The sequence below is a fragment of the Mustela nigripes genome, chromosome 4 (genome assembly GCF_022355385.1).
Source record: "Mustela nigripes isolate SB6536 chromosome 4, MUSNIG.SB6536, whole genome shotgun sequence".
NCBI lineage: Eukaryota > Metazoa > Chordata > Mammalia > Carnivora > Mustelidae > Mustela > Mustela nigripes.
Genome location: NC_081560.1, coordinates 129,439,374 through 129,453,585, shown reverse-complemented (window position 1 = coordinate 129,453,585; position 14,212 = coordinate 129,439,374).

Sequence of the window (14,212 nt, the reverse complement as noted above, 5' to 3'; positions counted from 1 at the left end):
ATAGTATCAAATAATTATGGAGAGGTTGTACTATGTAGGGAATAGAGTTGAGCACTGCGGGGAAACAACTTTGATAGACATTCAGGACCTTACAGTTACACCACTTGCTCTTAAGTGGTATCCTCCCACTTCCAACCAGCAGCATGAGCATTAGTTAGTAACTAGTTAGAAATGCAAATTACGTGCCTCACACCAAACATCCGAAACTCTGAAGTGGGAGCAGGCATTCTGTGGTTTAACAAGTTCTGCAGGTAATTCTAATGAACACTAGTTTTGAGAACCTCTCATTTACACAGTACTTCTTCATTTACTGTCTACAACAAACCAAAAGGTGTGCTATCTCCATGATCATTGTGTTTATGCTGGGCACTGTGCTAAGCATTTTATTATCTCATTTAATCTTGCCAACACCTGCGAAGGAGAGGGGACCCTGTGCCCTTGGTTTCAGCCACACTGGTATTCCTTTCTTCCTCCAAGTGTTCAGTTTTTCCATCTCAGGTCCTTCTTTCTGGATAATGCCTACTTATCTGTCAGGGCTCAGCTTCCGTGGTGCCATTCCCAGGAGGTCTGCCCTGATCCTGCCCAGCCATTTAGCTCCTGCTAGTAAAATTTACCACAGCAGAGTTTATCACAATGGAAAAAATTTGTAGAATTACCTATTTAATATTTATGTCCATTATTAAATCATAAGCTACATGAGTCAGGGACTTTGTCCTACTTCCCAGCATATTCACAGTACCTGTTACGGTGTTGGTCACATACAAAGTGCTCAGTAAATATTTTTTGAAGGAATAAATGTTGAAATGAATTCCCTTTCTACTTAAGGGAAAGCTGAGGCTCAAAAAAGTTAACTAACTTTCCTAAAATGACACACCTAGAAAGGATTAGAGCCAGGACTCTAAACTCCAGATTTTAATCACTATTCTCACAGCCTTTCCAATTTCTGACAAGAAAATAAAATTCTGAGAGAAAAAATGACTTTCCTGAAGTCATATAGCAAGTAAGTAATAGAATCAGGATTAGAATCCATGTCTCCTAATATGTATGTTCTTTTATACTACATTATGCTATTTTATCCTGCCCTTCAGGATCTTACAGCTAGTGGGATGGACAGGCATAGATATGTGGGACAAATTAAATTTGTAGTAAAAGAAATTAAGTAGGACATAGCTACAGGGCTTAGAATTGTGCCAGGTACATAGTAGATGTTCAATAAATGTCTACTGAATGAATAATGATCATTCCACCTTTGGAATATTTACAACATGTTTCCTGCTGACTGTTTATGACGATATCTAATGTTTCTCAGAGAAGGGTTCTTGAAGTCTGGGAAGCTTGTTAAAATGCAGATGTCTGGAATTTTTACCTGGAATAATTACTTGAAATCTATGTGGTATGATTCTCGAGAATCTGCATTTCCCCCTATCTCCAGGTAACTCTCATATCCACTGAAGTATGAGAAACAATTCGTTGTTAAAATCCATTCAAGGCAGACATTTGTAGTGCAAGGGGAAATGCTGCTTGAGATGTCATGAAAGTTGCTGAAGGTCACACCACTTACAAGCATCAGAGATAGTAAGGATATGAATTGTCTAGACTCCAAAAGGCTGTGCTCTTTCCACTGCCACCATCAAAGAGAGAGATGGGGAGTGGAAAATACTCTGGGCAAGATGGAAGAATAGGCAAGGAGGAAGGAGGGAAGGAAGGCAAAATGATTACTGGGGAAAAAAGATTTCATTGAAAAGGGAAAGAGACTATGGCCAGGGTTGTCAGACCATCCTGCTGAAAGCCCTGAGAACTGAATGGAGATTTATGAATGGAGATTTATGGGCTGCCTTGCCTCTCTCCTTGTCTCCTTGTCTCCTTGCATCTTCTCATGGCAACCAGGACAGCATTTCAAACACAGGTTTCTTGACCCACAGAGGCTTTCTAAATGGCAAATGCACTTTACTAAATACAGTGGTTACATTTGCCAAAAAGTGACTTTAGAAGGACCAAACACAGACCCTTTCAAATGTGAATAAGCTCCCCAGATCAAAGGAGGACCCCAGATTAGCATCTGTGTGCCCTTCGACCCCTGAATGACAGAGCTAGGAAGTGTCCTGAAGATCAGAGGCAGTCCTCTTCAGTCAGACAAATCATGTCACACAGAATGTCAGGTAATTATGAAAATCCAGGGAGGAAGGATATGAGTAAACTTGCTCCAGACTGACGTTAAGTATTGACTTTATGTAGCAGATAAGTTCTCTGCTGTTACATCTTCATCTCCCTAACACACCTAATTGCATTTATGTATTCTGTTTATCCAACAAGAATAATGGCGTGCCTACTATGTTCCATTACTAATTGCTTGCTTCGTTTCAGCTTCAGAGTCGGCACTCTAATCTAGCTTTAAACCCTCTACCAGAATAATCTACTAGAAAACTCTATTTCTGTTAAATTTTGTTGGCATGGCAACCACCAAGCAACACCATGGAGAGTGCCTTAAATCCCACAGCAGTCTGTTAGCCTGAGTGAGTCTGCAGAGAGGAGGCCATATAGAGAGGCTAAAAATAGACAATTTACAGCAAGGTGCCCTGCGCCTCTACCACCCAGGACGATTATTACTTATTTCCTCCCTTGGCTTGGGTTAGACTGGAGCCATATCGGAGAATGGGCCAGGCTTCCAACTGGCACGGTTTTCCAGCCCTATTCCTGGACTGGGAATGTGGAGACCTGAGGTCTAAAGCCATCTTCACCCCCTAATGAGCTGAATGAGGTTCTATTCAGGTGGGGCAACGTATCTGGGATTGAGTGTCCTTGTTTGGAAAGGGCAGGAGCTGGTATGAATGAAGGACTCCCCTAGTTACTAGTCTAACATGTTTGTCATTGCCTGACTAACAAAGATTAGGGGACTAGGGAAGGAGACACAGCAGTGATGATGGTGGCAAAATTTGTCAACAGGTAATTCAGCAAATAACTTTAGTTGTCATCTCTTCCAGTAATATCAGCTAGTGTGTATCAGTTGTTGACCACGTGCTGAGGATGATTCTAGGTGACTCCACAGAATATGCTATTTTACCTTCCTAGCAAGACTTGGGGAAAGGCATTACGGGTACCCTATGTTAAAAATGAGTAAACTGAGACACAGAGCTATAAAGCAAATATCATTTTCACAGGAGTAGCAAATTATCTAGCTAGGATTTGAATTTGGAACCATCTAAATTCAGAACCCACAGGCTGACCATGATTCTGTTGTATCCCTTGTGCCTCGACCATTGCCTGGCACCCATAGGGCTCTCAAAGACTAATTGTCAAATGTGCAGTAAATGACCTGTATGCTAGAAGGTTCTCAGTGCCTATTTTTCAAAAATCTTCAAGGCTTTTTTTTCTTTCTTGGTAATTTATTATGTGAAGAGAAACCTTTGAGACATCTCCCCTAAGTGAAATGGTTGCAGGAGAGCTAGAAAGCATGTTGCTGTGGAATAAAATACACAGAAAAAGATACAGTTAAAATAGGGGGATTGTTAGATAATGAGTCTGAATTATGCAATTATGTGACGAATGAATTATGAAACTGATGTTCTGTCAAAATAGGGCCTGTTTTCTAGGACCCAGAATACATGGGCAATTTTGTTCCTCTATTTTAGGTGAAATTTTGTTTTTAGAAGCAGAGAGGGAAAAGAAAGCTCTTATAACTATAGGCAAGAGAGAACTGAACTTGAAAATAAAATACAGGCTATAGAAATAATTCTTATTAGGAAGAAAGGTTGCCCCCCTCCCTACACCCCCGCTCTGCCCCCAGCAGTGCAGGACTGATTTTCTAGGTTATGCTAAGAGATGTATTGTACTAGGCTCATGGCTAAGATCAGAAGGTAATTTAAAAAGACAGCTTCTTTGGAGCATGACTATTATCAGGTGAAAATAAGTAGTGTTTTTCAGTGTCTACCACCTAGTCTAATTCCTCTCTAAAAATAAGTTGTTAGATTAAAGTTTTTATTGGAGATGAACACACAGGTAATTTTTCATATCGTAAGTGTGAATCATAATGAATTTTCACAACTAGATACACTCATGTGACCAGAATCCAGATCAAGAAACAGAGATTCTGCTTCCCAGAACATTCCTTTGTATTCCTATCAAGGACCCACTGTTTCCTCCCCTGGGGTAACCATTACCCTGACAGCAAACAGCATGGATCAGGCCTGCTTCTGTGTGCTTCACGTAAATGAAATCGTATTGCACGTAACCTTTTTGGTTTGGGTAGATGCTGACTAAAAGTATTCAAAGATGTTATTCAAATTTATAAACAAACCTACCCATCATGTGGAAGGGTCCCAAACACTACACATCCTCTCCAACTCTTGGAATTTTCTCATGTTAATTGAGCCATTCTGGGGGATGTGTGCTGACAATCTCATTGTGGTTTAATCCACAAGCCCCTGCTGGCTAACAAGGGTGAAGCACTCATTCACACATGTTTTTGGATATTTGATATTGTCTTGTGAAATGTCTGTTCAAATCTTTTCTTCATTTTTCTCTTGGGTTGTCTGCCTTATTCTCCTTGATCAGTGGAAGTTTCTGTGTACTCGAGATACAGTCCCTTGTTATAAATACATATGAGGAGATTTTCCTTTATATAAGTCAGCACATTTTAGGTCTCATTTAAGAAATCTCTCCCTCCTTCAAGGTCATGAAGATATGTTCCCATGCTGTCCTCTAAGCCTTTTTGTTTAATTTTCACATTTAAATCTACAATCCAACTGAAATTATTATTTGAGTAAGAGGAGAGAAAGGGGTCCATATATGTTTTTTCACATGTCCAGTTCATCCGGCGACATTTGTTGAAAATATTATTCTTCACCCATTGCATTATTGCCTTTGTCATGAATCAGGTGACCATTTATGTGTGGGCTCTCTAATCTAGTTAACTGATTAGTTTATATAACTTTGAGTTCACTACTCTAGCTTTATGATGTGTTTTGTTCTCAGGAACAATGAATCTTCCAGCTTTGTTCTTTCTCTTCAATTGCCTTAGTTATCCTTGGGCCTTTGCATTTCCGTATAAATTTTAGAATCAGCTCAGCTTGTCACCTTCTCTAAAACAAAAACAAAAACAAAAACAAAAGCCTGCTGGGATTTTGACTGGGATAGTGTTAATTTGTAGATTAGTCTGGGAACGGGCACATTGAGCCTTCTAAATATTGAAAGTGTATTCCTAAATTCATTTAGATATTAGTCTCTCTCAAGAATGTTTACTGGGCATTGCAAATCTTTTGTTGAAATTATTACTATATAGCTTATGTTTTATACTAACATAAATAGTACATTTTAAAATATGACATTGCAGTTGTAACAATATATAGAAATACAAATGATTTTTAAATAATGATCTTGTATTGCAGATTTCAATTATTATTGCAGATTTCAATTATTATTTCAACATTGCAGTTTCAATTATTATTTCAAATAGTTTATGGATTCTTTTGAATTTTTGTAGGATATAATCATGCAGTCTAGAAATACTGACAGTTCTTTTTTTCTTTTTTTCTTTCAAATCTGATTATCTTTTAAAAAATATTGCAATGGATAGGACCTCCAGCAAAATATTGGATGTAAGTAATAACAGCTGGCGTTCTTGTCTCACTCCTGATCAGAAGGGAAGTTTTCAATATCTCACCATTGGGTATGATGTTTGCTGTTGATTTTTTGTAATATTCTTTATTTGTTTTAGAAAGTTTACTTTTTATTCTCAGTTTGTGAAGAGTATTTTTTAATATATAATAAATGAGGGAGAGAGAAGTTTTGTCAAATTATTTCTCTGTATCTATCAAGATGTTCATTTAAAGTTTCTCCTTTTTTTTTGGTTAATATGGTTGGATTAACTTTCGAATGTTAACCCAATCTTACATTCCTAGAATAGGTTCGATTCATGTCACTAGATTCAATTGTCAAAAAATTTTTTAAAGATTTTTACATCTGTGTTCATGAGTGATAGGTCTGTACTTCTTTCTTGTAATGTCCTTGTCAGGTTTTGGAATTGTGCTATATTGGTCTCAACAAAAGTTGGATTTGAAAAACAGTCTGTATTCTAGAAGAGGTTAAGCAAGATTTGTGTTATTTTTCTTTTCCTTAAATATTGTGAGAATTTACCAGTGAAACCAAGAGAGCCTAGAATTTTCTTTGGGGGAGATTTTTTTAAAATAATGAATTAACTATCTTTAATAGATAGTGAACTATTCAGATTTTCTACCTCTGACAGTTTGGGTAAGTTGTATTTTTCTAGGATTTTATCCATTTCACTTTAATGGTCAAATTCATTGTTGTTAAAGTATTTAATTACCAAGCAGTTGCATTATTCTAGTTATATTTTGTTATTGATTTGTATTTTGATTTTATTGTAGAAAAATAGCACACTATGAATGACTTTAATTTTTTCAGATTTGTTGTATCTTTCTTTATGACTTCAGTAAAAGATCCATTTGCCCTTGAAAAGAAGGTGAATTCTATCATCTCTTGATGTAGTATTCTATATAAGTCAGATCAAGTTGGTCAAGTGTGTTGTTTTTATGGATATTTTTTGTTAGACTATTTTATAAGTTATTAAATGAAATATGCTAAAGTTTTGCATTAAGAGTATGGCTTTTTCAAAATATATTATTTATTTATTTTTGAGAGAGAGCTGGAGAGAGAGGGTGCACACACAGGGGTGGAAAGGGAGGGGGGCGGGCAGGGGCAGAGGGAGAAGTAGATTCCCCAAGGAGCAGGGAGCCAGATTCAGAATGGATCCCAGAATCCTGGGGTCATGACCTGAGCCAAGACGCTTAACCAGCTAAACCACCCAGGCGCCCACAAGTATGGATTTGTTCATTGCTTCTTTTAATTCTGCCCATTTCTGTTTCAATATTTGAAGCTTCATTATGGAGTACATACAAATTTAGTATTGTATGATAGTGTCCTGCTGGATTCCCACTTCAATAATTACGAAACCTGTGTCTTTATCTGTGATAATTCTTTTTGGCATTAAATCTACTTTGACTTTAGTATAGATATACCACTTATGTTTAGTGTTTTTGTGGCTTTGTTGTTGCTGTTGTTCTTTACTGTCCACTTTTCTGTGCTTTTATCTTTCAAGTGTGAGTCTTTAGGCACAATGTAGCTGTTTAATCTAATCTAACAACCATAAATCTTGATGTATTTAGTTCATTTATGCTTAATGTAATTACTTGCATAGTTCAGTTTATATATACAATGTTGCCATTCAGATCTTATTTATTTATTTATTTATTTGGAGAGAGAGAGAGAGGGAACAGAGGGAGAGAGACAAGCTGACTCATGCTGAGCACAGAGCCAGACATGGGGATCGATCCCACAACCCTGAGATCATGATCTGAGCTGAAATCAAGAGTTGGATGCTTAACCGACTGAGCCACCCAGGCATCCCACCATTCATTTTCTATTAAAACTATCTGTTTCATGTTGCTTTTTTCCATTTTTCTTTCCTTCCTTAGGACTAATCATACTCAAAAAAATACCATTTATCCCTTCTATTATTTTGTAATTTTTGTCATTAACTATTTATACAGTGTGGTTCATCTAGACATGCAACATGTGTTCTTTTCTTATAATAGACTAAGACAAATTGCAACTTTTCCTATTAAACTATCTCTCACTTTTTGTTTTTGTTGTACATATAGTGTTAAAACTCAGGTGATGTTATGATTATTGTTTGTACGATTCATGTTTGTATTTACCAATTTAGTTTCCCTCTTTGGTGTTCTTCATTCCCTTCTGCATTTTCATGTTTTGATTTGTGATCCTTTCCCCTGCCTAAAGATACTTCTTTTATTTACCTTCTATCAACATTCCTTTACTTTTTTATCTGAAAAAAGTGCTTATTTCACCATCATTGTTAAAAGATATTTTCACCGAGTATAGAATTATAGGTTAGGCATCATTTTATTTTAGCTCTCTAAAGATTTCGTCACAAATCATCTTTCCCTGTGTGGAGGCAGTTGCAGTGTACTACTGAGATTCTTCTTGTAAGATGGGGGTACTGACTCTCCTCTAGCCAGAAGTATTGCATGCTGACAGAACCTAGTTTGGTCCCTCTCGAAGAATCACCCTTGAAGACAGTGCCTTGTTCAAGGTTATAACAAATATCTATGATGTGGAAACCAGCTATGTGCTTGAGACAGGACCCCTTCCCAAGGGTGTGAAACTACAGAAGATTTCACCTTGCTTTGTAGAAGCCTAACTCCCCCAATGTTGACATAACTCCAGAATCCCCTGTGCTTTTGACACTCCCCACAGCTCCCATTTGTTGCTGCAGCACCCATGATCCTAAAAGCTTACTGGTTTTCTTTGCCCTGAGCAGAGGCTCTCCTTCTGGCTAAGCCAGACCTTTATCCTGAGCCCAGGATCAGCAATGCCTCCATGGAAGAAAGAGCTGGTGGCTGAAAGCTCATCTGGGAAAGTTCTTTACTCTCTGTGAATGCATCATATCCACCTTGTCCTTGTTATCAACCAAACTTTGGCATCCCCAATGGTAGTATCTGGAGATGGAGCTTTGGGAGATAATTAGTGTTAGACGGTATCATGAGAGTGGGACCCTCATTATAGATTTGTTTGCCCTTAGAAGAGACACGAGGGAGCTTGCTCTTTCAGGCTTCATAAGCACATCAAGGAAAGGCCATGTGAGCACATGAGAAGGCGGCTCTCTGCAAGACAGAGAGGTCTCATCAGAACCTTGGCCATACTGGCACACTGATCTTGGACTTCCAGCTTCTCAAACTGGGAGAAAATTAATTTCTGCTGTTTCAGCCACCCAGTTTAAGATATTTTGTTATGGCAGCCTGAGCAGACTAATATAGCCTTCATTGCTTCCATAGTTCACTGAGGTTTTTAAAAGTACAATTTTTAGAATTTTTTTGGCCTCTTCTAGTTTTTGCAATAGAACATTAGCCTGAGGGGCACCTGGGTGGCTCAAAGGGTTAAGCTTTGGCTCAGGTTATGATCTCAGGGTGCTGAGATGGAGTCCTGCATCGGCTCTCTGCTCAGCGGACAGCCTGTTTCCCCTCTCTCTCTGCCCACTGCTCTGCCTACTTGTGATCTCTCTCTCTGTGTCAAATAAATAAATAAAAATCTTTAAAAAATAAAAATAAATTTTAAAAAAAAACAACAAATAAATAAATAAAAAAATAAGAACATTAGCCAGACATGACCTATTATGTCCTACTGGGAAATGGTTGAAGAGTTTAAATCAGATTTTTCTATTGCTTTCAGTATGTAAATTATTTCATTGTTTTTACTGCATACTTACTGTAGTCCCCCAATATCCATTCTCCCCTTCCATAGTGAAAGAACCCTCAACCTTTACCTGGGTACAGGGCTGCCCCCAGAAAGACTATGTTCTCCACCCTCCATTGGAGCTAGATGTGAATCTTTTATTCCCTTAGAATGTGGGTGGAAATTATGCAGAGAACTTCCTGGTGGTATCTGCAAAGGAAAGTAATCTGCTCTCGCCTCCCTTTCCCCATTCTTACAGGTGGGAATACACATATGGAAGTGCGCCATCTTGTACTACATCTTGTACTTAGGATAAAGGCAACTCCTTTGGAAAAGAGGAGAAAAGTGGGGGCTAGTCCCCACATTTTAAGTGAGCAGAGCCACTGTACCAGCTCAGAATTTTATTTGAGGGAGGAATCTCGCTTTTATAGTTTGTACTATTAATGCTTTTTCTCCCCCATTTATACTCTTGCCCTTAGTTTATCTCCTTTTAAAAATAGTTCTCTTGAGGTATAATTGATACAAAATAAACTATACATATTCAAAGTGTACAAATTTATCTCCCAACTAATATACTTACAATATCCTCCTCATTTGGTGTTAGAATGTTGGTATTTGTGAATACATGAATTCATTCAATTCATTCAAGTATTTACTATGTGTTGTGTCAGGCCCTGGCTATGCAGACTTGAAAGACTGTGGCCCAGAAACTAAATTTGAAGCCCAGATATGACTTATTTGGCCCAACTGGGGGCGGGCGTGTGGTAATAACTGCCAGCGACTGAGTAGAAGTTGCTCTCATTGGGTGACACTTTGACTTTCTCATCCAGGCTACTACATTCCTTTAATTTTCCTGCCTGGTCACTATTAGAATTAAAGTGTGAGACTCTTGGGTTAGACATTTTAAGATAAAAGACATATTCCTTGTCTTCAATATGCTGGTATTCCCGAGGAGTGATGACCAAGTATGACAGTGTCCGTATTATAACATGGGTGGTCAAGCCTGTGGGTCAAATCTGTCCTGCCATCCCTTCTTGTAAATGAAGTCTTTATTAGAAACCCAGTCCTGCCCATGTGTTAACATACTGTCCACGGCTGCTTTCACACCACCGCGGCAGGGGGTCATGGTTGTGCCTGAGACTGTGTAGCTTCCGAAATAGGTTTCTGTGGCATCTGGAACAAGCTGGCTGGCTAAAATAGCAAACATTAAACCTCTCACAGTTGTGAAGGTCAGAAATGCAAAGTCTCAAGGTGTTGGCAGGGCCATACCCGCTATGAGGGGCTCTAGAGAACAATCCTCTTTTGGCCTCATCCAGCTTCTGCTGGCATTGCTTAATTCATGGCTTCGTCACCCGGAGCCCTGTCTCTGGTTACATTGATTCCTCCTCTTCTACCCGTCTTCTCTTCTGTGTGTCCTTTATAAGCCATTTGTTCTTGAATTTAGGGCCCACCTGGATAGTTCAAGATGCTTTCCTCATCTCAAGATCCATTACATCTGCAAGGATCTTTTTTTTTTTTTTTTCCTCCCAAATCCTGTGACATTCTCAGTTCCTGACTTTAAGACATAGATCTTTTAAGAGTCCACCATTCGGCCTACTACCCTCTCAAAACTGAAAATAATAATTACTTAGCCCTTCGCAGAAAACAATCCCCAATCTTCACTATAGGGTAGTGCAAAGAAGAAGGTCCTTTAACTCAGACTACTGGAGGCGGGAGATCAAGAACACTTTATTTCTGGAAGAAGTGATGTTGGAGCTGAATCTTGATGGTTGGATACAATTTCTCCAGGTTTGAGAAGTGTTGAAGAGACATGAGAAGAATAAGAGAAAGAGGGAAAGTGTTTCAAGCTGGGGGAATAGCATCACACAAAAAAGACAGAAGGAATAGAAACACTGTGGCATGTAGGTGAATACAAGCAGCTCAGCCTGGCTATTGTCTCAGGTGCGTGTGGGAGAGACGCGATGGCCAGTTCATTAGAAACCAAATTAAAAATTTTGTGTATAATCCAAAATACCATAAAGAACAATGGTGAATTTTAAATCAGAGAGAAAGGTAATGGGATTTGCATTTTATAAGGATCAGCTGGGACTTTTACATATAGATAAATTGGAGAAGTGTTAAGAATTAAGTCAGGAGACAAGAAGCTATCCAGGGCAACTGAAAGTTGTTATGAGTACCTGAACTGAACTGAAGTGGAGAAAATATGGGACTTAAATAGAATTTAGGAGGTAGAATCAACAGGACAGGGAGATTCTTTTTCAATGAATATGGCAAGAGTTGAAGATATAAAACAATTCTGAGATTTCTGGACTGGGAAAGTAGGTAGATGTTTGTGCTGAATATGGAGATAGAAAATACGGACGAGTAGCTTTGGAGGGGAGGATGGAAGGTCCCATGGTACACCTGTTGTGCTGGGGGGAAGACAATGTCTCATGTTGTGAACATGTTTGAGTTGTGGACATCTAGCTGAATCCACTGAATGAGTCCTTGTATACATAGGTCTGACAATTAGGAAGATGCTAGGAGGGGAAAGATAGGTTTTATTATTATTTTTATCCCTTTGAAGACCACATTTTAATTATCTTTATCTGTTCCAGATCTTTCCACTTAGAGTGAGGCAAAGACATTTTCTTTAAATTGGTAAGATTAAAGGATACTAGGAAGTTACTCTTTACAATAATATTGTGCTATGTTCATTACTATCAGGTAATGAAAATCAACCACCACTTCACTTATATTTCTCCTCCTACTTTACAAATACTAATTAGTGTTCAAGTCACTAATGCATGATGAGTAAGAGCTCCACAGAGATTATTCATATACTTCCTGGTTGCTGGGGATCCAATCTATCCACACGGTGGTTTGGACACACAGGAAGTGACTAATGCAGGGGTTAAGTTGCATGATGAGATAAGCAAAGCAAGTAGAAATTGCCTGATTTGAAAACTTAAAAGGAAGAAAGAAAACAAAAATTTCCCCTTTGTGATCAGTTTTCAGGTATTTTCCAGGGTTTGATTATTCAGTTTGTATCTACCTATAATATTTTAGCTGAGTATCGAATATATTTTAAGGATAAGATGTATTTCTTAATTTTCCTTCTTGTTGCCAACTTGCGGTGACTTGCAAACAAAGATTCTGTGACGTCATTCATTCACTCAGGCATTGTCCTACCTGACGTGATTTTCATTTACTGAGCCCTAGACATGGAAACTGAGTTCAGCACACCATGCTCTTTCTGACATCACGAGGAGTCTAGAAATCTTCCCCACCCTCTAATGTCCTAGACCTAGACGAGAGTCCCTCTCATTCTTTTTTTTTTTTTTTAAGATTTTATTTATTTATTTGACAGACAGAGATCACAGTAGGCAGAGGAAGCAGGCTCCCTGCTGAGCAGAGAGCCCGACGCAGGACTCAATCCCAGGACCCTGAGATCATGACTTGAGCCGAAGGCAGAGGCTTTAACCCACCGAGCCACCCAGGCGCCCCCATCTCATTCTTAGATTAGGAAAACTTTTTCCCACAATGCTGCTGTCATTAGTTCATCTGAGTTATTTTTTTGATCGCAGGACCTTGTTTGTTTCCTTATTCGAATTGAGCACAGTCTTTATTATCTACATTATTTTTTCTCAAACTCAAGAACTTAATTTTATTGATATTTCCTATTTTGAAAGACTGATTTGTCTTTTGAAAAATGTTTAGCTGTATAGTTATTGTTTCTTTCCTACTTCAAAACCCCAACTTTCTAGTGTTTTTTATTTTGTTGACCTTTTTAATATCTTTAGGATGTAGACTAAGAATCTGCTCCTTTTTTGTTATTTCTTCTTTAATAATGAAAGTATTTAAGGCTAATACTTTTACTCCTTGTTTGGGTTTGCAGCAGTGTCTTATAGATTTTGATGTGAAGTGATCTCCTTGTATTGCTTTCTAAATAGTTCATAACTGGTTTTGAAATCATCCTTAACCCAGTGGTTATTTAGAAGTGCATTTCTCAGTGTCCAAGTAGTTGGAATGTAAACATATTTCATTATGTAACACCTGTTACATTCAAAAGACTATTTGTAAGAGTGGGCACCCATCAACAAAACTAAAAAACAGAATATTAGCAATATCACTGAAGCCCACCTCTGTGCTTTCTTTTCTTTTCTACTCATCAATTTGACTAACCCTAAAATGAAACCACACTATCTCATTACTCTGGTTTTATAATAACTCTTAATAACTTATGGGAAGCCCCCATGTTATTTTATTTCTTAAAGAGTGTTTGAAGACTATCAGAAATAATGGCATGGTCAGGAACTCCAAGGTCCTGTCCCTCAACAGAACACTAAAAACTGACAAAAACTGTCAAAATCAATGGAACTCTGGAAAATGGTCAATGGCTTACAGCAACCAGGCAAGCTCTTAATCAGGAAGAACCAAACAAAACTTGGTAGGAAATCTTGGTGGCATTTCTAACCTACTCTTGCCCCCGGGGTAAAAATACCCAACTTGTGCTTCTTGTGATGCTCTGGAAAACCACAGCCCATGGAGACAGCAGAGCTGACCTTGTTCTCAAAGAACAAGGTTCTCAAAGACCCACAAGTGTGGTTGTGCTTTGACCTGTCTGGTCACTCCCTGAAGGACGAGAGAAGAGCTTGCCTTTACTTTGCCGAACCTGCAGCTCTCTCAGGACAAAGAAAAGCTGCAGCCTGGAGAAATGTTTCAAAAACATTTACAAGCAGAAATATGACTTTCTGGGACTGGGACTAAGGCTATCTGTCGAGGCAAACAGCTGACACTCCAAAAGTCTGGGGAAAGGCTGTGAAGTGAGATCCTTTGAGGAAGAAGAGTTTTGAAAATCTTCATCAACCTGGGAATCAAGAAGGCCACGTGCGTGCCCAGGGTGGAGCTCTCACACACTGCCAGTGAGAAGGGAGAATGGGATCGCTATTGTGGAAGACAGTTT